Consider the following 25,489-nt stretch of genomic DNA (forward strand, 5'->3'; position numbering starts at 1 on the left):
AAATATATATATATATATATATATATATATATATATATATATATATATATATGCGCACACACACACATATATATAAACGTATTCTCCGTTGAGATATTGCAGCCGCTGCTGTGTCCAGGCCCAGGAGCCTTAGCACTGTGCTGTGATGTCACTCAATACCACTGACATCACTAGGTGTAAACAACATCTCTCCTTTGCTGTGTATGTGACTATGGAGCTGTTTGGTGATGTCGTCTATTACGGCCTTCATAGAAGCAACAGGAGATTGTTGCATCCATCTTGAACCCTCAGAACTACAGTGCTATGATGTCACTCACTTCCACAGGCCTTGCAGAGTGTAAACAACAACAACCCAGCTTTGTTGTGTATGTAACCAAAGGGATTTGTGATGTCACCTAGAACCTTCACAGCAGCGACAGCTTTATGAGGAGCATCAGCACTGCTCTGCCTGAGCAGAACCATCACCGCCATAGGTTGTCAAATAACCCGGATTTAACCCACACAGGTAAGTCCAATGGGGTGCAGGCATGTCCTCTATGCTTACAGCTTCCCGTGGGTGTTGGTTTGATACCGTTTGGGGACAGCCAAGGAGGCATCTGCAGGCAACAAAGGTAGGTGTGTGCTTGTGTGTGTGTTTCCTATGCAGATCCTAAGCCCAGTGTCACATGCAAGTAGGAGGAGTAAGAAGGGTTCCTGGCAAATCCGGGTTATGGATTGCATTTAAAAAGGCCCCGTGGGAGTGCAATGGGCCCCTGTCTTGCTGCTTAGCAATAATGGTATGGGTTTAGGTTCTGCTGTGTGTACTGGTGGTTGACTGCCCCCCAGCCCAGAGTGTGCATGGAAAATTGTCTGGCAGCCTCCCTGACAGCAAGCAGTGATAGTGCCCATGAAGGGGACCTTGTTGGGCCCGCCCCTTTCACGGTTATCGCTTCTCGGCCTTTTGGCTAAGATCAAGTGTAGTATCTGTTCTTATCAGTTTAATATCTGATACGTCCCCTATCTGGGGACCATATATTAAATGGATTTTTGAGAACGGGGGCCGATTTCGAAGCTTGCTTCCGTCGCCCTATGCATTGACCCGATATGGCAGTATCTTCGGGTACAGTGCACCACCCCCTTACAGGGTTAAAAAGAAAGATTCCTACTTTCATTGCTACCTGCTTGCTGGCTAGCCAGCTAGCCAGCCCTGTGGGCCTTGCTGCTGCTGCAGCCAAAAAACAAAAGGTGGTGCTGCTGCTGCTTCTGCTGCTTCTGCTTCTGCTTGTGTCTGGCCCCTGTTGGAGCGTCCAGGCACAGGACTTCTGCTGCTGCTGACTAAATGGCCTCCTTAATTGGATCATTTGAGTAGCCAGCACACCTGTGCAGGTAGGGCATGACATGATAGGCAGCTGCCTTGATAGCGGGTGGGTGCTGAATGTTCCTAATTGACAAAATAAGATTAATGCTTATGAAGAAATATAAAATCTCATCCCTTCCCCAATATCGCGCCACACCCCTACCCCTTAATTCCCTGGTTGAACTTGATGGACATATGTCTTTTTTCGACCGTACTAACTATGTAACTATGTAACATAACATGGGGGGGGGGGGGGGGGGTCTCCTGGCTGTTCACACAGGTGTGTCATTGCTGTACATTGACCATGCATTGCTTCTGTGGTATTGCAAAGGCAAAGACAAATGCTTCCAGCCATCCATTGCACTAATGGATTGGTCATCAGCTGGCTGTCTATGTCCCGCATCAATATAGACCAAAGTACAGAGGGTTAGGCTATGCTATAGTGCACCTACCTGATGCATCAGAAGGTGCGAGGCCCTTGCTAAATTCTGTGCACAGACTTTGAGATCTATACTTTAGACTGTATCTAAACCTGCTCCAACATGGACTGACATTCTGGCCTACTTTCAGCCGATGCGACTTGTCTGTCGCTGAACAGTCGCTTTTTATGTATTCAGCACCTATGTATAATGTTGTAAAAATGCTCTAGAAGCTAAAGTCGCAGAAATGTCACACATATTTGGCCTGCAACTTTCTGTGCGACAAATTCAGACAGGAAAAATCAGTATAAATCCTTAGAAAATTATCCCCCAGTGTCTCCATCTGCTGGCGGTATTGAATAAGCATTGCTGCACTGATGGGGTATGCATTAGACGAAAAAAAAGAAGAAAAAGAAGAATAATACGCCCAGAAAAGAGGCGAAAAGGAGAAAAACGTAAAAAAACGTGAAAAAAAAGTAAGAGGAAGAGAAGGGAAAAAAAGGTGGAAATGGGTTTAAAAGTGATTTCGGCGGAGAAATATATATATATATATATATATATATATATATATATATATATACGCGCACACACACACATATATATAAACGTATTCTCCGTTGAGATATTGCAGCCGCTGCTGTGTCCAGGCCCAGGAGCCTTAGCACTGTGCTGTGATGTCACTCAATACCACTGACATCACTAGGTGTAAACAACATCTCTCCTTTGCTGTGTATGTGACTATGGAGCTGTTTGGTGATGTCGTCTATTATGGCCTTCATAGAAGCAACAGGAGATTGTTGCATCCATCTAGAACCCTCAGAACTACAGTGCTATGATGTCACTCACTTCCACAGGCCTTGCAGAGTGTAAACAACAACAACCCAGCTTTGTTGTGTATGTAACCATAGGGATTTGTGATGTCACCTAGAACCTTCACAGCAGCGACAGCTTTATGAGGAGCATCAGCACTGCTCTGCCTGAGCAGAACCATCACCGCCATAGGTTGTCAAATAACCCGGATTTAACCCACACAGGTAAGTCCAATGGGGTGCAGGCATGTCCTCTATGCTTACAGCTTCCCGTGGGTGTTGGTTTGATACCGTTTGGGGACAGCCAAGGAGGCATCTGCAGGCAACAAAGGTAGGTGTGTGCTTGTGTGTGTGTTTCCTATGCAGATCCTAAGCCCAGTGTCACATGCAAGTAGGAGGAGTAAGAAGGGTTCCTGGCAAATCCGGGTTATGGATTGCATTTAAAAAGGCCCCGTGGGAGTGCAATGGGCCCCTGTCTTGCTGCTTAGCAATAATGGTATGGGTTTAGGTTCTGCTGTGTGTACTGGTGGTTGACTGCCCCCCAGCCCAGAGTGTGCATGGAAAATTGTCTGGCAGCCTCCCTGACAGCAAGCAGTGATAGTGCCCATGAAGGGGACCTTGTTGGGCCCGCCCCTTTCACGGTTATCGCTTCTCGGCCTTTTGGCTAAGATCAAGTGCAGTTGCCTTGGTCTCGCCTGAGGGTGCGATCTCTGGGTTTACCCAGTTTGCTGGAAGGGATTCTCTTTCTGTGGTTTCGTGCCGACAGTTCTGCCTGGAGAGATGGCTGGTCTGAAGAATACCATTCGTTTGGAGGTGGATCCCGGAAGTGCTGTGAAGAACAATGTTGTTTACCTGGTTCGGGACATCATCATGCTGAAGCTTGGAGTGGACAAGTCAGAAATATTCAGCGTTAATGAGGCTCCTCGCAAGGGTTCTTATGAGGTCACCTTTGAGCAGGAAGGTAGGTGCCTTGATGTTTATGAACGTTTGAGAAATTTCAGCAAGGACCCCATGATGGAGGGAGTGAAGATTACTCCTTTGTTTGGGTTTCAAGAAAAAACTGTCCTTGTGCATGTTTATAACCCTTTCACGGATGTGGCTATAATTGAAAGTTTTCTGCGCCAATATTGTGACTCTGTGCGTGGAGGTGAAAAACAGACCAATGTACTGGGAATCTTTAATTGCAAATATAAATTTGTTGTGAAACTGAAAGTGGATCCCAGTTGTGTTGGTGGCTTTAAACATCCCCCAGCTAGTTTTTCAGTTGCTGGACATAGGGGATATTTATCCTATGCTGGACAGCCTTATTATTGCCGCAATTGTTTTTCTTTTGGCCACGTGAAAGAGAGCTGCCTTAAGGGACAGGTGTGCCGGAACTGTAATGGTACTGGTCACCATGCGGGGAGTTGCCCCAACACAAAAAAATGTGACCTGTGCCGTGAGGAAGGGCATGTTTATAAAGACTGTCCTGGTACAAAAAGACCAAGCTATGCAAGTGCTGCAAGAGGGGAGGAAATTGTGAGGAAGTTGGCCCCTCAAAAACTGAAAGTTATTCCTCAGAAACCTGTGGATGTACAAGTTGCGGTGGCTGATGCCTTTAGGAAGCTGGAGGAGGTGATTGAGGGAGTGCAGAGCCCTGTTCACACAGCTGAATCTGTTCATCCCTCTGATCCTGCTAACATAGAGGAGTTTCAGTCCTCTGGAGAGACTAGTTTGTGTAACAGGGAGGGTGGTGGGAAACATAATGTCCAGGATGAAAATAATGATGGCTTCAAGCTGGTGCATGGTGGGAAGTCCGCCAAAAAAAGACGTGGTGAGGAGAGTACGAATTTGGCGCCAGAAACCAGGAACACATTTGAAGTGCTGGAAACGGACATTATGGAGACTGCTGAAAGTGGTGAATAGATATGCCGGGACTTGATATGAAATGTTATCAGGTGGTGAAGCACCTGTTTTCTAATGACTTTGTTATACCTGCTTTGTGTTTTACTATGTGTTCTCAATAGGTTTGCCGGGACTTGATATGCAAATGATATCAGGTAGTGAATCACCTATTTTCTAATGGTTATGTTATACCTGCTTTGTGTTTGTATATAGTTATGAGCATTATTATTTGTTCTCAAAATGTGAGAGTATTTAAAAATAAGGCTAGGAGAGCTGCTATTTTAAGTTTTTTAGCACAAGAGAATGCTTCAATTTTCTGTTTGCAGGAATGTGGTATTGAGTTCGCAGTAAGTCAGGATGAATGGGTGTATAGTCGGTGTGTGTGGTCTGGGAGTTCAGTGAATAAGAATGATGGTGTGGGTGTTTTAATTAAATCACCTGAAATTTCTGTTGAAAGTTATTTAGTTATTGAGCCTGGTAGGTGTATTTCTGTTAATTTATGTTATAAAGGTATTATGTTTCGTGTTATAAATGTGTATGCTTCTGCATGCAAAAATGAAAGAAAAAATTTGTTTGAGAAATTAAAATTTTATGTTCAAGGTAAAATACCTATTATTTTAGTTGGAGATATGAATGTGGACTTATGTAAGAAAGCATTTGATATATCAGGAAGAAAATTATTTGAGTTAGTTTCAGATTTTAGGTTTAAAGATATTCAGGATTTATGCAAAGTTAGTCCTAATTTATGCACTTATCATGCAGATAGGGGGAATGTTCACTCTAAGTTAGATTATTGTTTTTTGTCTGAGAATGTTAATGCATTAAGTTACAGACAGAGGTCTGTTTGTTATTCGGACCATGAGTCTTTGCTGTGTGAGATTGATGTGGGTCAGAATGCTGTGTATGGGAGAGGTTTGTGGAAGATGAATATTAAACATTTAGATAGTGTGGATGTGAGAGACCAGTATGAATGCATATATAAAAAATGGCGTGAAAGGAAAAGTGAGTTTGATAACATTATTTTGTGGTGGGAATGGGTTAAAAAGAAAACAAAATCCTTTTTTAGGTCTTTTGGTTATAAAATTGCTGCTATTAAGAGGGAACAATATGTTAAGTTAAATGCCCGTCTATCCTTTTTGTATAGATTGAGAGACTGTGGTGTGGATGTTCAGAATGAAATTGTGAGTGTTAAAAGGGACATTAATGAGTTTGTGTTGGAGAAAGGGAGGAGTATTATGTATAGAGCTAAATTAGATAAGAGGGAACATGATGAAAAATGTTCACGTTATTTTTTCAAAAAAGTTTTTTCAAAAAAGCCGGTTATTGATGTGATTGTGAAAGAGGATGGTAGTGTTGTGTCTGGTGATGGTGTGAGTGAGGAAGTTGCAGTTTTTTATGAAGAATTGTATGGAGAGAAGTGGAGGGATGAGAATTTGGAGAATGAGGTATTGAGTGTGTTGGAAAGGAAACTTGGAGAGGCTGAGCAGGCTTTTGTTATGCGTGGTATATCAAGTGAGGAAGTTTGGGATGTAGTGCAGAAAATGTCAGCAAATAAGACTCCAGGTGAGGATGGTTTGCCTGTGGAATTTTATCGGTTGTTATGGAATGTGGTGGGGAAGGATGTAGTTGAAGTGTGTCAGTTTATGTGGGAGAATATGGAGGTTGCGGAGAGTATGCGTGGGGGTGTGGTTGTGCTGATTCCGAAAAAAGGGGATTTAAAAAGTTTAAAGAATTGGCGTCCAATTACATTACTTAATTGTGATTATAAGATCTATGCGAAAATTATTGCCAATCGGATGAGAGATGTTGTTGAAAGCGTGGTGGGTGATGATCAGTTTTGTGCTGTGCCTGGACGTCGTATACAGGAGAGTTTGTGTTTGTTGAGAGATTGTTTGTGGGATTGTAAGAGTAGGAAGCAAGATGTGTGTTTGTTGTCATTAGATTTTGAAAAAGCGTATGATAGGCTGTCTCATAGTTTCTTGTTCAGGGTGTTGTTGCGTATGGGTTTTCCGAGTGACTTTGTGTGGAGAGTTAGGAGTTTGTATGACAAAATATATAGTAGGATGCTTGTTAATGGATGTGTGGGGAGAAGAGTGAATGTGTTCTCAGGGGTTAGGCAGGGGTGTCCTTTATCACCAGTGGCATTTATATGTGCTATTGAGCCTCTGGTATGTATGATTAGGAGGGATAAGATAGTGAGAGGTGTACGCATTCCTGGTAGTGATGGAAGGGAGTTTAAAGTTAATGCTTATATGGATGATGTATGTGTCCTGTGTGATTCTGAGTCCGCTGTGAGGAGGGTGAAACTTTTAGTGTCTATTTTTTGTGGTGCATCTGCTTTTAAGGTTAATTGGTTAAAGAGTGAATGTAAGTGTTTTGGTGAGAGTAGATTAAGTAGAGATGTTGGGGTGAATGTTGTGGAGGGGTCTATTAAAGTGTTGGGGATTAAGTTTAGTGACGATTTGGATGGGAAAGAGAGTTGGGAGGAGGCGAAAAAGAAGGTGGAGTTGCGTCTAAATTATTGGAGTTTGAGAAGTCTTTCCTTCATTGGGAAGATTGTAGTTATTAAAAGTGTTGTGTTACCAATTTTTCTGTATGTTGCTATGATTTTTCCTCCCCATTATATGGGTTTGAGGAGCTTGAACAGGGTTCTGTTTGTCTTTTTTTGGGGTTCTAAAGTTGAGAGGTTGAGGAGAGAAATAGTGGTGAAAAATTGGAAGAAGGGTGGTATGAGTTTTCCAAATTTGGAGGTGTACTTTGGAGTGAATATTTTAGTTTTTATTTTAGCTATTATTGGGAGTGATAGAAAGGTGTCCTGTATGACAAGATTTCTGGCTGGTAGATTTTTTGTCAGGTTGAAGTGGTGTGAGAGGGATTTGAATAGGCCTATTGCTTTTGAGGTTCCTAAATGGTATGAGTGGGTTGTGAGGTTTTTGGAGAAATTTGAGTTGATAGAAGAAGAGGTGAGTGTTTTGAAGAATAAACGTTTGTTGATGAAAATGATTGAGAGTAAAGAGGTTGTATGTAATATTAATTCTGTGAGAGGAGCGGATGTGGAAAAAGTTTGGAAGAAAGTGAGGATGGATGGTATGTCTAATAAGCAAAAGGAGATTGTATGGCAAAGTTTGCATGGGGTGTTGCCAGTGAGAGAGTTTCAGAAAGCAAGGGGTTTGGTGAGATGTGATGTGTGTCCTAGGGAGAATTGTAATGGTTTTGAAAGTGTTATTCATCTTTTTTGGAATTGTAAGTATGCTCGTGAGGTTGTGAGAAAACTTGGGCCTTTGTGCAAGGAATTAACAGGTGTGGAATTTTTGTATTATGAAATGATGATGTTTGGATTATGTGTGAGTGGTGGTCAGAATGAAAGAGTGTTGTGGTTATTGTTGTCGTGTATTAAAGAAGTCTTATGGGATGTTCGGAATGTTTATTTGTTTTTGAGAAAGGAAATAAGTGTAAATAATAGTGTGAGGATGGTGTTAGGAAAGCTTTATTTGTGTTATTTGTGGGATGCTAGGAGGGGTGGGATTGATGCGGAGGGTATTTGGAAAACGAAAAAATGGATTCATTCTGTTGATTTATCTTGATGTTTTTCATGTACTTGTAATTTTGTCTGTTTTTGATTATAAATAAAGTTCCCGATGATGAGAGGGTTGTGTGTTACAGAAAGTTTGTAATGCCAGTTTTGAAAGTATTGTTTTGAGTACTTTCATCCCTTATCTGAGGGTTTAAAAAAAAAAAAAAAAAAAAAAAAATCTGTTCTTATCAGTTTAATATCTGATACGTCCCCTATCTGGGGACCATATATTAAATGGATTTTTGAGAACGGGGGCCGATTTCGAAGCTTGCTTCCGTCGCCCTATGCATTGACCCGATATGGCAGTATCTTCGGGTACAGTGCACCACCCCCTTACAGGGTTAAAAAGAAAGATTCCTACTTTCATTGCTACCTGCTTGCTGGCTAGCCAGCTAGCCAGCCCTGTGGGCCTTGCTGCTGCAGCCAAAAAACAAAAGGTGGTGCTGCTGCTTCTGCTGCTTCTGCTTGTGTCTGGCCGCTGTTGGAGCGTCCAGGCACAGGACTTCTGCTGCTGCTGACTAAATGGCCTCCTTAACCCCTTAAGGACCGGAGGTTTTTCCGTTTTTGCATTTTCGTTTTTTGCTCCTTGCCTTTAAAAAATCATAACTCTTTCAAATTTACACCTAAAAATCCATATGATGGCTTATTTTTTGCGCCACCAATTCTACTTTGTAATGACGTCAGTCATTTTGCCTAAAAATCTATGGTGAAGCGGGAAAAAAAATCATTGTGCGACAAAATTGAAAAAAAACACGCTGTTTTGTAACTTTTGGGGGCTTCCGTTTCTACGTAGTACATTTTTCGGTAAAAATGACACCTGATATGTATTCTGTAGGTCCATACGATTAAAATGATACCCTACTTATATAGGTTTGATTTTGTCGGACTTCTGGAAAAAATCATAACTACATGCAGGAAAATTAATACGTTTAAAATTGTCATCTTCTGACCCCTATAACTTTTTTATTTTTCCGTGTATGGGGCGGTATGAGGGCTCATTTTTTGCGCCGTGATCTGAAGTTTTTAACGGTACCATTTTTGCATTGATAGGACTTATTGATCACTTTTTATTCATTTTTAAATGATATAAAAAGTGACCAAAAATGCACTATTTTGGACTTTGGAATTTTTTTGCGCGCACGCCATTGACCGAGCGGTTTAATTAATGATATATTTTTATAATTCGGACATTTCCGCACGCGGTGATACCACATATGTTTATTTTTATTTTTATTTACACTGTGTTTTTTTTTTTATTGGAAAAGGGGGGTGATTCAAACTTTTAATAGGGGAGGAGTTAAATGATCTTTATTCACTTTTTTTTTTCACTTTTTTTTTGCAGTGTTATAGGTCCCATAGGGACCTATAACACTGCACACACTGATCTTCTATGTTGATCACTGGTTTCTCATAAGAAACCAGTGATCAACGATTCTGCCGGATGACTGCTCATGCCTGGATCTCAGGCACTGAGCAGTCATTCGGCGATCGGACAGCGAGGAGGCAGGAAGGGGCCCTCCCGCTGTCCTGTCAGCTGTTCGGGATGCCGCGATTTCACCGCGGCTATCCCGAACAGCCCACTGAGCTAGCCGGGATGCTTTCGGTTTCACTTTAGACGCGGCGTTCAACTTTGAACGCCGCGTCTAAAGGGTTAATAGCGCGCGGCACAGCGATCAATGCCGCGCGCTATTAGCCACGGGTCCCGGCCGTTGTTAGAGGCCGGGCCCGACCCGCTATGACGCGGGGCCACGCCGTGGCCCCGCGTTATAGATCGGGAGTGGACACATGACGTTCCAGTACGTCATGTGTCCTTAAGGGGTTAATTGGATCATTTGAGTAGCCAGCACACCTGTGCAGGTAGGGCATGACATGATAGGCAGCTGCCTTGATAGCGGGTGGGTGCTGAATGTTCCTAATTGACAAAATAAGATTAATGCTTATGAAGAAATATAAAATCTCATCCCTTCCCCAATATCGCGCCACACCCCTACCCCTTAATTCCCTGGTTGAACTTGATGGACATATGTCTTTTTTCGACCGTACTAACTATGTAACTATGTAACATAACATGGGGGGGGGGGGGGGTCTCCTGGCTGTTCACACAGGTGTGTCATTGCTGTACATTGACCATGCATTGCTTCTGTGGTATTGCAAAGGCAAAGACAAATGCTTCCAGCCATCCATTGCACTAATGGATTGGTCATCAGCTGGCTGTCTATGTCCCGCATCAATATAGACCAAAGTACAGAGGGTTAGGCTATGCTATTGTGCACCTACCTGATGCATCAGAAGGTGCGAGGCCCTTGCTAAATTCTGTGCACAGACTTTGAGATCTATGCTTTAGACTGTATCTAAACCTGCTCCAACATGGACTGACATTCTGGCCTACTTTCAGCCGATGCGACTTGTCTGTCGCTGAACAGTCGCTTTTTATGTATTCAGCACCTATGTATAATGTTGTAAAAATGCTCTAGAAGCTAAAGTCGCAGAAATGTCACACATATTTGGCCTGCAACTTTCTGTGCGACAAATTCAGACAGGAAAAATCAGTATAAATCCTTAGAAAATTATCCCCCAGTGTCTCCATCTGCTGGCGGTATTGAATAAGCATTGCTGCACTGATGGGGTATGCATTAGACGAAAAAAAAGAAGAAAAAGAAGAATAATACGCCCAGAAAAGAGGCGAAAAGGAGAAAAACGTAAAAAAACGTGAAAAAAAAGTAAGAGGAAGAGAAGGGAAAAAAAGGTGGAAATGGGTTTAAAAGTGATTTCGGCGGAGAAATATATATATATATATATATATATATATATATATATATATATATACGCGCACACACACACATATATATAAACGTATTCTCCGTTGAGATATTGCAGCCGCTGCTGTGTCCAGGCCCAGGAGCCTTAGCACTGTGCTGTGATGTCACTCAATACCACTGACATCACTAGGTGTAAACAACATCTCTCCTTTGCTGTGTATGTGACTATGGAGCTGTTTGGTGATGTCGTCTATTATGGCCTTCATAGAAGCAACAGGAGATTGTTGCATCCATCTAGAACCCTCAGAACTACAGTGCTATGATGTCACTCACTTCCACAGGCCTTGCAGAGTGTAAACAACAACAACCCAGCTTTGTTGTGTATGTAACCATAGGGATTTGTGATGTCACCTAGAACCTTCACAGCAGCGACAGCTTTATGAGGAGCATCAGCACTGCTCTGCCTGAGCAGAACCATCACCGCCATAGGTTGTCAAATAACCCGGATTTAACCCACACAGGTAAGTCCAATGGGGTGCAGGCATGTCCTCTATGCTTACAGCTTCCCGTGGGTGTTGGTTTGATACCGTTTGGGGACAGCCAAGGAGGCATCTGCAGGCAACAAAGGTAGGTGTGTGCTTGTGTGTGTGTTTCCTATGCAGATCCTAAGCCCAGTGTCACATGCAAGTAGGAGGAGTAAGAAGGGTTCCTGGCAAATCCGGGTTATGGATTGCATTTAAAAAGGCCCCGTGGGAGTGCAATGGGCCCCTGTCTTGCTGCTTAGCAATAATGGTATGGGTTTAGGTTCTGCTGTGTGTACTGGTGGTTGACTGCCCCCCAGCCCAGAGTGTGCATGGAAAATTGTCTGGCAGCCTCCCTGACAGCAAGCAGTGATAGTGCCCATGAAGGGGACCTTGTTGGGCCCGCCCCTTTCACGGTTATCGCTTCTCGGCCTTTTGGCTAAGATCAAGTGTAGTATCTGTTCTTATCAGTTTAATATCTGATACGTCCCCTATCTGGGGACCATATATTAAATGGATTTTTGAGAACGGGGGCCGATTTCGAAGCTTGCTTCCGTCGCCCTATGCATTGACCCGATATGGCAGTATCTTCGGGTACAGTGCACCACCCCCTTACAGGGTTAAAAAGAAAGATTCCTACTTTCATTGCTACCTGCTTGCTGGCTAGCCAGCTAGCCAGCCCTGTGGGCCTTGCTGCTGCAGCCAAAAAACAAAAGGTGGTGCTGCTGCTGCTGCTTCTGCTGCTTCTGCTTGTGTCTGGCCGCTGTTGGAGCGTCCAGGCACAGGACTTCTGCTGCTGCTGACTAAATGGCCTCCTTAATTGGATCATTTGAGTAGCCAGCACACCTGTGCAGGTAGGGCATGACATGATAGGCAGCTGCCTTGATAGCGGGTGGGTGCTGAATGTTCCTAATTGACAAAATAAGATTAATGCTTATGAAGAAATATAAAATCTCATCCCTTCCCCAATATCGCGCCACACCCCTACCCCTTAATTCCCTGGTTGAACTTGATGGACATATGTCTTTTTTCGACCGTACTAACTATGTAACTATGTAACATAACATGGGGGGGGGGGGGGGGGGTCTCCTGGCTGTTCACACAGGTGTGTCATTGCTGTACATTGACCATGCATTGCTTCTGTGGTATTGCAAAGGCAAAGACAAATGCTTCCAGCCATCCATTGCACTAATGGATTGGTCATCAGCTGGCTGTCTATGTCCCGCATCAATATAGACCAAAGTACAGAGGGTTAGGCTATGCTATTGTGCACCTACCTGATGCATCAGAAGGTGCGAGGCCCTTGCTAAATTCTGTGCACAGACTTTGAGATCTATACTTTAGACTGTATCTAAACCTGCTCCAACATGGACTGACATTCTGGCCTACTTTCAGCCGATGCGACTTGTCTGTCGCTGAACAGTCGCTTTTTATGTATTCAGCACCTATGTATAATGTTGTAAAAATGCTCTAGAAGCTAAAGTCGCAGAAATGTCACACATATTTGGCCTGCAACTTTCTGTGCGACAAATTCAGACAGGAAAAATCAGTATAAATCCTTAGAAAATTATCCCCCAGTGTCTCCATCTGCTGGCGGTATTGAATAAGCATTGCTGCACTGATGGGGTATGCATTAGACGAAAAAAAAGAAGAAAAAGAAGAATAATACGCCCAGAAAAGAGGCGAAAAGGAGAAAAACGTAAAAAAACGTGAAAAAAAAGTAAGAGGAAGAGAAGGGAAAAAAAGGTGGAAATGGGTTTAAAAGTGATTTCGGCGGAGAAATATATATATATATATATATATATATATATATATATATATATATATATATATACGCGCACACACACACATATATATAAACGTATTCTCCGTTGAGATATTGCAGCCGCTGCTGTGTCCAGGCCCAGGAGCCTTAGCACTGTGCTGTGATGTCACTCAATACCACTGACATCACTAGGTGTAAACAACATCTCTCCTTTGCTGTGTATGTGACTATGGAGCTGTTTGGTGATGTCGTCTATTATGGCCTTCATAGAAGCAACAGGAGATTGTTGCATCCATCTAGAACCCTCAGAACTACAGTGCTATGATGTCACTCACTTCCACAGGCCTTGCAGAGTGTAAACAACAACAACCCAGCTTTGTTGTGTATGTAACCATAGGGATTTGTGATGTCACCTAGAACCTTCACAGCAGCGACAGCTTTATGAGGAGCATCAGCACTGCTCTGCCTGAGCAGAACCATCACCGCCATAGGTTGTCAAATAACCCGGATTTAACCCACACAGGTAAGTCCAATGGGGTGCAGGCATGTCCTCTATGCTTACAGCTTCCCGTGGGTGTTGGTTTGATACCGTTTGGGGACAGCCAAGGAGGCATCTGCAGGCAACAAAGGTAGGTGTGTGCTTGTGTGTGTGTTTCCTATGCAGATCCTAAGCCCAGTGTCACATGCAAGTAGGAGGAGTAAGAAGGGTTCCTGGCAAATCCGGGTTATGGATTGCATTTAAAAAGGCCCCGTGGGAGTGCAATGGGCCCCTGTCTTGCTGCTTAGCAATAATGGTATGGGTTTAGGTTCTGCTGTGTGTACTGGTGGTTGACTGCCCCCCAGCCCAGAGTGTGCATGGAAAATTGTCTGGCAGCCTCCCTGACAGCAAGCAGTGATAGTGCCCATGAAGGGGACCTTGTTGGGCCCGCCCCTTTCACGGTTATTGCTTCTCGGCCTTTTGGCTAAGATCAAGTGTAGTATCTGTTCTTATCAGTTTAATATCTGATACGTCCCCTATCTGGGGACCATATATTAAATGGATTTTTGAGAACGGGGGCCGATTTCGAAGCTTGCTTCCGTCGCCCTATGCATTGACCCGATATGGCAGTATCTTCGGGTACAGTGCACCACCCCCTTACAGGGTTAAAAAGAAAGATTCCTACTTTCATTGCTACCTGCTTGCTGGCTAGCCAGCTAGCCAGCCCTGTGGGCCTTGCTGCTGCAGCCAAAAAACAAAAGGTGGTGCTGCTGCTGCTGCTTCTGCTGCTTCTGCTTGTGTCTGGCCGCTGTTGGAGCGTCCAGGCACAGGACTTCTGCTGCTGCTGACTAAATGGCCTCCTTAATTGGATCATTTGAGTAGCCAGCACACCTGTGCAGGTAGGGCATGACATGATAGGCAGCTGCCTTGATAGCGGGTGGGTGCTGAATGTTCCTAATTGACAAAATAAGATTAATGCTTATGAAGAAATATAAAATCTCATCCCTTCCCCAATATCGCGCCACACCCCTACCCCTTAATTCCCTGGTTGAACTTGATGGACATATGTCTTTTTTCGACCGTACTAACTATGTAACTATGTAACATAACATGGGGGGGGGGGGGGGGGTCTCCTGGCTGTTCACACAGGTGTGTCATTGCTGTACATTGACCATGCATTGCTTCTGTGGTATTGCAAAGGCAAAGACAAATGCTTCCAGCCATCCATTGCACTAATGGATTGGTCATCAGCTGGCTGTCTATGTCCCGCATCAATATAGACCAAAGTACAGAGGGTTAGGCTATGCTATTGTGCACCTACCTGATGCATCAGAAGGTGCGAGGCCCTTGCTAAATTCTGTGCACAGACTTTGAGATCTATACTTTAGACTGTATCTAAACCTGCTCCAACATGGACTGACATTCTGGCCTACTTTCAGCCGATGCGACTTGTCTGTCGCTGAACAGTCGCTTTTTATGTATTCAGCACCTATGTATAATGTTGTAAAAATGCTCTAGAAGCTAAAGTCGCAGAAATGTCACACATATTTGGCCTGCAACTTTCTGTGCGACAAATTCAGACAGGAAAAATCAGTATAAATCCTTAGAAAATTATCCCCCAGTGTCTCCATCTGCTGGCGGTATTGAATAAGCATTGCTGCACTGATGGGGTATGCATTAGACGAAAAAAAAGAAGAAAAAGAAGAATAATACGCCCAGAAAAGAGGCGAAAAGGAGAAAAACGTAAAAAAACGTGAAAAAAAAGTAAGAGGAAGAGAAGGGAAAAAAGGGTGGAAATGGGTTTAAAAGTGATTTCGGCGGAGAAATATATATATATATATATATATATATATATATATATATATACGCGCACACACACACATATATATAAACGTATTCTCCGTTGAGATATTGCAGCCGCTGCTGTGTCCAGGCCCAGGAGCCTTAGCACTGTGCTGTGATGTCACTCAATACCACTGACATCACTAGGTGTAAACAACATCTCTCCTTTGCTGTGTATGTGACTATGGAGCTGTTTGGTGATGTCGTCTATTATGGCCTTCATAGAAGCAACAGGAGATTGTTGCATCCATCTAGAACCCTCAGAACTACAGTGCTATGATGTCACTCACTTCCACAGGCCTTGCAGAGTGTAAACAACAACAACCCAGCTTTGTTGTGTATGTAACCATAGGGATTTGTGATGTCACCTAGAACCTTCACAGCAGCGACAGCTTTATGAGGAGCATCAGCACTGCTCTGCCTGAGCAGAACCATCACCGCCATAGGTTGTCAAATAACCCGGATTTAACCCACACAGGTAAGTCCAATGGGGTGCAGGCATGTCCTCTATGCTTACAGCTTCCCGTGGGTGTTGGTTTGATACCGTTTGGGGACAGCCAAGGAGGCATCTGCAGGCAACAAAGGTAGGTGTGTGCTTGTGTGTGTGTTTCCTATGCAGATCCTAAGCCCAGTGTCACATGCAAGTAGGAGGAGTAAGAAGGGTTCCTGGCAAATCCGGGTTATGGATTGCATTTAAAAAGGCCCCGTGGGAGTGCAATGGGCCCCTGTCTTGCTGCTTAGCAATAATGGTATGGGTTTAGGTTCTGCTGTGTGTACTGGTGGTTGACTGCCCCCCAGCCCAGAGTGTGCATGGAAAATTGTCTGGCAGCCTCCCTGACAGCAAGCAGTGATAGTGCCCATGAAGGGGACCTTGTTGGGCCCGCCCCTTTCACGGTTATCGCTTCTCGGCCTTTTGGCTAAGATCAAGTGTAGTATCTGTTCTTATCAGTTTAATATCTGATACGTCCCCTATCTGGGGACCATATATTAAATGGATTTTTGAGAACGGGGGCCGATTTCGAAGCTTGCTTCCGTCGCCCTATGCATTGACCCGATATGGCAGTATCTTCGGGTACAGTGCACCACCCCCTTACAGGGTTAAAAAGAAAGATTCCTACTTTCATTGCTACCTGCTTGCTGGCTAGCCAGCTAGCCAGCCCTGTGGGCCTTGCTGCTGCAGCCAAAAAACAAAAGGTGGTGCTGCTGCTGCTGCTTCTGCTGCTTCTGCTTGTGTCTGGCCGCTGTTGGAGCGTCCAGGCACAGGACTTCTGCTGCTGCTGACTAAATGGCCTCCTTAATTGGATCATTTGAGTAGCCAGCACACCTGTGCAGGTAGGGCATGACATGATAGGCAGCTGCCTTGATAGCGGGTGGGTGCTGAATGTTCCTAATTGACAAAATAAGATTAATGCTTATGAAGAAATATAAAATCTCATCCCTTCCCCAATATCGCGCCACACCCCTACCCCTTAATTCCCTGGTTGAACTTGATGGACATATGTCTTTTTTCGACCGTACTAACTATGTAACTATGTAACATAACATGGGGGGGGGGGGGGGGGGTCTCCTGGCTGTTCACACAGGTGTGTCATTGCTGTACATTGACCATGCATTGCTTCTGTGGTATTGCAAAGGCAAAGACAAATGCTTCCAGCCATCCATTGCACTAATGGATTGGTCATCAGCTGGCTGTCTATGTCCCGCATCAATATAGACCAAAGTACAGAGGGTTAGGCTATGCTATTGTGCACCTACCTGATGCATCAGAAGGTGCGAGGCCCTTGCTAAATTCTGTGCACAGACTTTGAGATCTATACTTTAGACTGTATCTAAACCTGCTCCAACATGGACTGACATTCTGGCCTACTTTCAGCCGATGCGACTTGTCTGTCGCTGAACAGTCGCTTTTTATGTATTCAGCACCTATGTATAATGTTGTAAAAATGCTCTAGAAGCTAAAGTCGCAGAAATGTCACACATATTTGGCCTGCAACTTTCTGTGCGACAAATTCAGACAGGAAAAATCAGTATAAATCCTTAGAAAATTATCCCCCAGTGTCTCCATCTGCTGGCGGTATTGAATAAGCATTGCTGCACTGATGGGGTATGCATTAGACGAAAAAAAAGAAGAAAAAGAAGAAGAATAATACGCCCAGAAAAGAGGCGAAAAGGAGAAAAACGTAAAAAAACGTGAAAAAAAAGTAAGAGGAAGAGAAGGGAAAAAAAGGTGGAAATGGGTTTAAAAGTGATTTCGGCGGAGAAATATATATATATATATATATATATATATATATATATATATATATATACGCGCACACACACACATATATATAAACGTATTCTCCGTTGAGATATTGCAGCCGCTGCTGTGTCCAGGCCCAGGAGCCTTAGCACTGTGCTGTGATGTCACTCAATACCACTGACATCACTAGGTGTAAACAACATCTCTCCTTTGCTGTGTATGTGACTATGGAGCTGTTTGGTGATGTCGTCTATTATGGCCTTCATAGAAGCAACAGGAGATTGTTGCATCCATCTAGAACCCTCAGAACTACAGTGCTATGATGTCACTCACTTCCACAGGCCTTGCAGAGTGTAAACAACAACAACCCAGCTTTGTTGTGTATGTAACCATAGGGATTTGTGATGTCACCTAGAACCTTCACAGCAGCGACAGCTTTATGAGGAGCATCAGCACTGCTCTGCCTGAGCAGAACCATCACCGCCATAGGTTGTCAAATAACCCGGATTTAACCCACACAGGTAAGTCCAATGGGGTGCAGGCATGTCCTCTATGCTTACAGCTTCCCGTGGGTGTTGGTTTGATACCGTTTGGGGACAGCCAAGGAGGCATCTGCAGGCAACAAAGGTAGGTGTGTGCTTGTGTGTGTGTTTCCTATGCAGATCCTAAGCCCAGTGTCACATGCAAGTAGGAGGAGTAAGAAGGGTTCCTGGCAAATCCGGGTTATGGATTGCATTTAAAAAGGCCCCGTGGGAGTGCAATGGGCCCCTGTCTTGCTGCTTAGCAATAATGGTATGGGTTTAGGTTCTGCTGTGTGTACTGGTGGTTGACTGCCCCCCAGCCCAGAGTGTGCATGGAAAATTGTCTGGCAGCCTCCCTGACAGCAAGCAGTGATAGTGCCCATGAAGGGGACCTTGTTGGGCCCGCCCCTTTCACGGTTATCGCTTCTCGGCCTTTTGGCTAAGATCAAGTGTAGTATCTGTTCTTATCAGTTTAATATCTGATACGTCCCCTATCTGGGGACCATATATTAAATGGATTTTTGAGAACGGGGGCCGATTTCGAAGCTTGCTTCCGTCACCCTATGCATTGACCCGATATGGCAGTATCTTCGGGTACAGTGCACCACCCCCTTACAGGGTTAAAAAGAAAGATTCCTACTTTCATTGCTACCTGCTTGCTGGCTAGCCAGCTAGCCAGCCCTGTGGGCCTTGCTGCTGCAGCCAAAAAACAAAAGGTGGTGCTGCTGCTGCTGCTTCTGCTGCTTCTGCTTGTGTCTGGCCGCTGTTGGAGCGTCCAGGCACAGGACTTCTGCTGCTGCTGACTAAATGGCCTCCTTAATTGGATCATTTGAGTAGCCAGCACACCTGTGCAGGTAGGGCATGACATGATAGGCAGCTGCCTTGATAGCGGGTGGGTGCTGAATGTTCCTAATTGACAAAATAAGATTAATGCTTATGAAGAAATATAAAATCTCATCCCTTCCCCAATATCGCGCCACACCCCTACCCCTTAATTCCCTGGTTGAACTTGATGGACATATGTCTTTTTTCGACCGTACTAACTATGTAACTATGTAACATAACATGGGGGGGGGGGGGTCTCCTGGCTGTTCACACAGGTGTGTCATTGCTGTACATTGACCATGCATTGCTTCTGTGGTATTGCAAAGGCAAAGACAAATGCTTCCAGCCATCCATTGCACTAATGGATTGGTCATCAGCTGGCTGTCTATGTCCCGCATCAATATAGACCAAAGTACAGAGGGTTAGGCTATGCTATTGTGCACCTACCTGATGCATCAGAAGGTGCGAGGCCCTTGCTAAATTCTGTGCACAGACTTTGAGATCTATACTTTAGACTGTATCTAAACCTGCTCCAACATGGACTGACATTCTGGCCTACTTTCAGCCGATGCGACTTGTCTGTCGCTGAACAGTCGCTTTTTATGTATTCAGCACCTATGTATAATGTTGTAAAAATGCTCTAGAAGCTAAAGTCGCAGAAATGTCACACATATTTGGCCTGCAACTTTCTGTGCGACAAATTCAGACAGGAAAAATCAGTATAAATCCTTAGAAAATTATCCCCCAGTGTCTCCATCTGCTGGCGGTATTGAATAAGCATTGCTGCACTGATGGGGTATGCATTAGACGAAAAAAAAGAAGAAAAAGAAGAATAATACGCCCAGAAAAGAGGCGAAAAGGAGAAAAACGTAAAAAAACGTGAAAAAAAAGTAAGAGGAAGAGAAGGGAAAAAAAGGTGGAAATGGGTTTAAAAGTGATTTCGGCAGAGAAATATATATATATATATATATATATATATATATATATATATATATATATATACGCGCACACACACACATATATATAAACGTATTCTCCGTTGAGATATTGCAGCCGCTGCTGTGTCCAGGCCCAGGAGCCTTAGCACTGTGCTGTGATGTCACTCAATACCACTGACATCACTAGGTGTAAACAACATCTCTCCTTTGCTGTGTATGTGTATGTAACCATAGGGATTTGTGATGTCACCTAGAACCTTCACAGCAGCGACAGCTTTATGAGGAGCATCAGCACTGCTCTGCCTGAGCAGAACCATCACCGCCATAGGTTGTCAAATAACCCGGATTTAACCCACACAGGTAAGTCCAATGGGGTGCAGGCATGTCCTCTATGCTTACAGCTTCCCGTGGGTGTTGGTTTGATACCGTTTGGGGACAGCCAAGGAGGCATCTGCAGGCAACAAAGGTAGGTGTGTGCTTGTGTGTGTGTTTCCTATGCAGATCCTAAGCCCAGTGTCACATGCAAGTAGGAGGAGTAAGAAGGGTTCCTGGCAAATCCGGGTTATGGATTGCATTTAAAAAGGCCCCGTGGGAGTGCAATGGGCCCCTGTCTTGCTGCTTAGCAATAATGGTATGGGTTTAGGTTCTGCTGTGTGTACTGGTGGTTGACTGCCCCCCAGCCCAGAGTGTGCATGGAAAATTGTCTGGCAGCCTCCCTGACAGCAAGCAGTGATAGTGCCCATGAAGGGGACCTTGTTGGGCCCGCCCCTTTCACGGTTATCGCTTCTCGGCCTTTTGGCTAAGATCAAGTGTAGTATCTGTTCTTATCAGTTTAATATCTGATACGTCCCCTATCTGGGGACCATATATTAAATGGATTTTTGAGAACGGGGGCCGATTTCGAAGCTTGCTTCCGTCGCCCTATGCATTGACCCGATATGGCAGTATCTTCGGGTACAGTGCACCACCCCCTTACAGGGTTAAAAAGAAAGATTCCTACTTTCATTGCTACCTGCTTGCTGGCTAGCCAGCTAGCCAGCCCTGTGGGCCTTGCTGCTGCAGCCAAAAAACAAAAGGTGGTGCTGCTGCTGCTGCTTCTGCTGCTTCTGCTTGTGTCTGGCCGCTGTTGGAGCGTCCAGGCACAGGACTTCTGCTGCTGCTGACTAAATGGCCTCCTTAATTGGATCATTTGAGTAGCCAGCACACCTGTGCAGGTAGGGCATGACATGATAGGCAGCTGCCTTGATAGCGGGTGGGTGCTGAATGTTCCTAATTGACAAAATAAGATTAATGCTTATGAAGAAATATAAAATCTCATCCCTTCCCCAATATCGCGCCACACCCCTACCCCTTAATTCCCTGGTTGAACTTGATGGACATATGTCTTTTTGGACCGTACTAACTATGTAACTATGTAACATAACATGGGGGGGGGGGAGGGTCTCCTGGCTGTTCACACAGGTGTGTCATTGCTGTACATTGACCATGCATTGCTTCTGTGGTATTGCAAAGGCAAAGACAAATGCTTCCAGCCATCCATTGCACTAATGGATTGGTCATCAGCTGGCTGTCTATGTCCCGCATCAATATAGACCAAAGTACAGAGGGTTAGGCTATGCTATTGTGCACCTACCTGATGCATCAGAAGGTGCGAGGCCCTTGCTAAATTCTGTGCACAGACTTTGAGATCTATACTTTAGACTGTATCTAAACCTGCTCCAACATGGACTGACATTCTGGCCTACTTTCAGCCGATGCGACTTGTCTGTCGCTGAACAGTCGCTTTTTATGTATTCAGCACCTATGTATAATGTTGTAAAAATGCTCTAGAAGCTAAAGTCGCAGAAATGTCACACATATTTGGCCTGCAACTTTCTGTGCGACAAATTCAGACAGGAAAAATCAGTATAAATCCTTAGAAAATTATCCCCCAGTGTCTCCATCTGCTGGCGGTATTGAATAAGCATTGCTGCACTGATGGGGTATGCATTAGACGAAAAAAAAGAAGAAAAAGAAGAATAATACGCCCAGAAAAGAGGCGAAAAGGAGAAAAACGTAAAAAAACGTGAAAAAAAAGTAAGAGGAAGAGAAGGGAAAAAAAGGTGGAAATGGGTTTAAAAGTGATTTCGGCGGAGAAATATATATATATATATATATATATATATATATATATATATATATATATATACGCGCACACACACACATATATATAAACGTATTCTCCGTTGAGATATTGCAGCCGCTGCTGTGTCCAGGCCCAGGAGCCTTAGCACTGTGCTGTGATGTCACTCAATACCACTGACATCACTAGGTGTAAACAACATCTCTCCTTTGCTGTGTATGTGACTATGGAGCTGTTTGGTGATGTCGTCTATTATGGCCTTCATAGAAGCAACAGGAGATTGTTGCATCCATCTAGAACCCTCAGAACTACAGTGCTATGATGTCACTCACTTCCACAGGCCTTGCAGAGTGTAAACAACAACAACCCAGCTTTGTTGTGTATGTAACCATAGGGATTTGTGATGTCACCTAGAACCTTCACAGCAGCGACAGCTTTATGAGGAGCATCAGCACTGCTCTGCCTGAGCAGAACCATCACCGCCATAGGTTGTCAAATAACCCGGATTTAACCCACACAGGTAAGTCCAATGGGGTGCAGGCATGTCCTCTATGCTTACAGCTTCCCGTGGGTGTTGGTTTGATACCGTTTGGGGACAGCCAAGGAGGCATCTGCAGGCAACAAAGGTAGGTGTGTGCTTGTGTGTGTGTTTCCTATGCAGATCCTAAGCCCAGTGTCACATGCAAGTAGGAGGAGTAAGAAGGGTTCCTGGCAAATCCGGGTTATGGATTGCATTTAAAAAGGCCCCGTGGGAGTGCAATGGGCCCCTGTCTTGCTGCTTAGCAATAATGGTATGGGTTTAGGTTCTGCTGTGTGTACTGGTGGTTGACTGCCCCCCAGCCCAGAGTGTGCATGGAAAATTGTCTGGCAGCCTCCCTGACAGCAAGCAGTGATAGTGCCCATGAAGGGGACCTTGTTGGGCCCGCCCCTTTCACGGTTATCGCTTCTCGGCCTTTTGGCTAAGATCAAGTGTAGTATCTGTTCTTATCAGTTTAATATCTGATACGTCCCCTATCTGGGGACCATATATTAAATGGATTTTTGAGAACGGGGGCCGATTTCGAAGCTTGCTTCCGTCGCCCTATGCATTGACCCGATATGGCAGTATCTTCGGGTACAGTGCACCACCCCCTTACAGGGTTAAAAAGAAAGATTCCTACTTTCATTGCTACCTGCTTGCTGGCTAGCCAGCTAGCCAGCCCTGTGGGCCTTGCTGCTGCAGCCAAAAAACAAAAGGTGGTGCTGCTGCTGCTGCTTCTGCTTGTGTCTGGCCGCTGTTGGAGCGTCCAGGCACAGGACTTCTGCTGCTGCTGACTAAATGGCCTCCTTAATTGGATCATTTGAGTAGCCAGCACACCTGTGCAGGTAGGGCATGACATGATAGGCAGCTGCCTTGATAGCGGGTGGGTGCTGAATGTTCCTAATTGACAAAATAAGATTAATGCTTATGAAGAAATATAAAATCTCATCCCTTCCCCAATATCGCGCCACACCCCTACCCCTTAATTCCCTGGTTGAACTTGATGGACATATGTCTTTTTTCGACCGTACTAACTATGTAACTATGTAACATAACATGGGGGGGGGGGGGGGGGGTCTCCTGGCTGTTCACACAGGTGTGTCATTGCTGTACATTGACCATGCATTGCTTCTGTGGTATTGCAAAGGCAAAGACAAATGCTTCCAGCCATCCATTGCACTAATGGATTGGTCATCAGCTGGCTGTCTATGTCCCGCATCAATATAGACCAAAGTACAGAGGGTTAGGCTATGCTATTGTGCACCTACCTGATGCATCAGAAGGTGCGAGGCCCTTGCTAAATTCTGTGCACAGACTTTGAGATCTATACTTTAGACTGTATCTAAACCTGCTCCAACATGGACTGACATTCTGGCCTACTTTCAGCCGATGCGACTTGTCTGTCGCTGAACAGTCGCTTTTTATGTATTCAGCACCTATGTATAATGTTGTAAAAATGCTCTAGAAGCTAAAGTCGCAGAAATGTCACACATATTTGGCCTGCAACTTTCTGTGCGACAAATTCAGACAGGAAAAATCAGTATAAATCCTTAGAAAATTATCCCCCAGTGTCTCCATCTGCTGGCGGTATTGAATAAGCATTGCTGCACTGATGGGGTATGCATTAGACGAAAAAAAAGAAGAAAAAGAAGAATAATACGCCCAGAAAAGAGGCGAAAAGGAGAAAAACGTAAAAAAACGTGAAAAAAAAGTAAGAGGAAGAGAAGGGAAAAAAAGGTGGAAATGGGTTTAAAAGTGATTTCGGCGGAGAATATATATATATATATATATATATATATATATATATATATATATATACGCGCACACACACACATATATATAAACGTATTCTCCGTTGAGATATTGCAGCCGCTGCTGTGTCCAGGCCCAGGAGCCTTAGCACTGTGCTGTGATGTCACTCAATACCACTGACATCACTAGGTGTAAACAACATCTCTCCTTTGCTGTGTATGTGACTATGGAGCTGTTTGGTGATGTCGTCTATTATGGCCTTCATAGAAGCAACAGGAGATTGTTGCATCCATCTAGAACCCTCAGAACTACAGTGCTATGATGTCACTCACTTCCACAGGCCTTGCAGAGTGTAAACAACAACAACCCAGCTTTGTTGTGTATGTAACCATAGGGATTTGTGATGTCACCTAGAACCTTCACAGCAGCGACAGCTTTATGAGGAGCATCAGCACTGCTCTGCCTGAGCAGAACCATCACCGCCATAGGTTGTCAAATAACCCGGATTTAACCCACACAGGTAAGTCCAATGGGGTGCAGGCATGTCCTCTATGCTTACAGCTTCCCGTGGGTGTTGGTTTGATACCGTTTGGGGACAGCCAAGGAGGCATCTGCAGGCAACAAAGGTAGGTGTGTGCTTGTGTGTGTGTTTCCTATGCAGATCCTAAGCCCAGTGTCACATGCAAGTAGGAGGAGTAAGAAGGGTTCCTGGCAAATCCGGGTTATGGATTGCATTTAAAAAGGCCCCGTGGGAGTGCAATGGGCCCCTGTCTTGCTGCTTAGCAATAATGGTATGGGTTTAGGTTCTGCTGTGTGTACTGGTGGTCGACTGCCCCCCAGCCCAGAGTGTGCATGGAAAATTGTCTGGCAGCCTCCCTGACAGCAAGCAGTGATAGTGCCCATGAAGGGGACCTTGTTGGGCCCGCCCCTTTCACGGTTATCGCTTCTCGGCCTTTTGGCTAAGATCAAGTGTAGTATCTGTTCTTATCAGTTTAATATCTGATACGTCCCCTATCTGGGGACCATATATTAAATGGATTTTTGAGAACGGGGGCCGATTTCGAAGCTTGCTTCCGTCGCCCTATGCATTGACCCGATATGGCAGTATCTTCGGGTACAGTGCACCACCCCCTTACAGGGTTAAAAAGAAAGATTCCTACTTTCATTGCTACCTGCTTGCTG

The 25,489-nt window shown here is 44.5% G+C and overlaps 9 non-coding genes across 9 annotated transcripts; all 9 read left to right on the top strand.

Moving 5' to 3' along the window:
• The first annotated feature begins 924 nt into the window (after positions 1 to 924).
• Positions 925 to 1,115, top strand: LOC130313096 (U2 spliceosomal RNA). Its single transcript, XR_008861116.1, has one exon. It is a non-coding gene; the product is annotated as a U2 spliceosomal RNA (small nuclear RNA).
• Positions 1,116 to 8,156: 7,041 nt separating this feature from the next.
• On the top strand, positions 8,157 to 8,353 carry LOC130313158 (U2 spliceosomal RNA). The gene has a single exon (XR_008861168.1). It is a non-coding gene; the product is annotated as a U2 spliceosomal RNA (small nuclear RNA).
• A 3,368-nt stretch (positions 8,354 to 11,721) lies between these two features.
• Positions 11,722 to 11,912, top strand: LOC130313097 (U2 spliceosomal RNA). The gene has a single exon (XR_008861117.1). It is a non-coding gene; the product is annotated as a U2 spliceosomal RNA (small nuclear RNA).
• Positions 11,913 to 14,009: 2,097 nt separating this feature from the next.
• Positions 14,010 to 14,200, top strand: LOC130313128 (U2 spliceosomal RNA). The gene has a single exon (XR_008861145.1). It is a non-coding gene; the product is annotated as a U2 spliceosomal RNA (small nuclear RNA).
• A 2,084-nt stretch (positions 14,201 to 16,284) lies between these two features.
• LOC130313098 (U2 spliceosomal RNA) lies at positions 16,285 to 16,475 on the top strand. Its single transcript, XR_008861118.1, has one exon. It is a non-coding gene; the product is annotated as a U2 spliceosomal RNA (small nuclear RNA).
• Positions 16,476 to 18,569: 2,094 nt separating this feature from the next.
• LOC130313130 (U2 spliceosomal RNA) lies at positions 18,570 to 18,760 on the top strand. Its single transcript, XR_008861147.1, has one exon. It is a non-coding gene; the product is annotated as a U2 spliceosomal RNA (small nuclear RNA).
• Positions 18,761 to 20,692: 1,932 nt separating this feature from the next.
• Positions 20,693 to 20,883, top strand: LOC130313099 (U2 spliceosomal RNA). The gene has a single exon (XR_008861119.1). It is a non-coding gene; the product is annotated as a U2 spliceosomal RNA (small nuclear RNA).
• Positions 20,884 to 22,974: 2,091 nt separating this feature from the next.
• On the top strand, positions 22,975 to 23,165 carry LOC130313100 (U2 spliceosomal RNA). The gene has a single exon (XR_008861120.1). It is a non-coding gene; the product is annotated as a U2 spliceosomal RNA (small nuclear RNA).
• Positions 23,166 to 25,246: 2,081 nt separating this feature from the next.
• Positions 25,247 to 25,437, top strand: LOC130313101 (U2 spliceosomal RNA). Its single transcript, XR_008861121.1, has one exon. It is a non-coding gene; the product is annotated as a U2 spliceosomal RNA (small nuclear RNA).
• The last annotated feature ends 52 nt before the right edge of the window (positions 25,438 to 25,489 follow it).

The sequence above is a fragment of the Hyla sarda genome, unplaced genomic scaffold, assembly GCF_029499605.1.
Source record: "Hyla sarda isolate aHylSar1 unplaced genomic scaffold, aHylSar1.hap1 scaffold_175, whole genome shotgun sequence".
In the NCBI taxonomy this organism is placed as follows: domain Eukaryota; kingdom Metazoa; phylum Chordata; class Amphibia; order Anura; family Hylidae; genus Hyla; species Hyla sarda.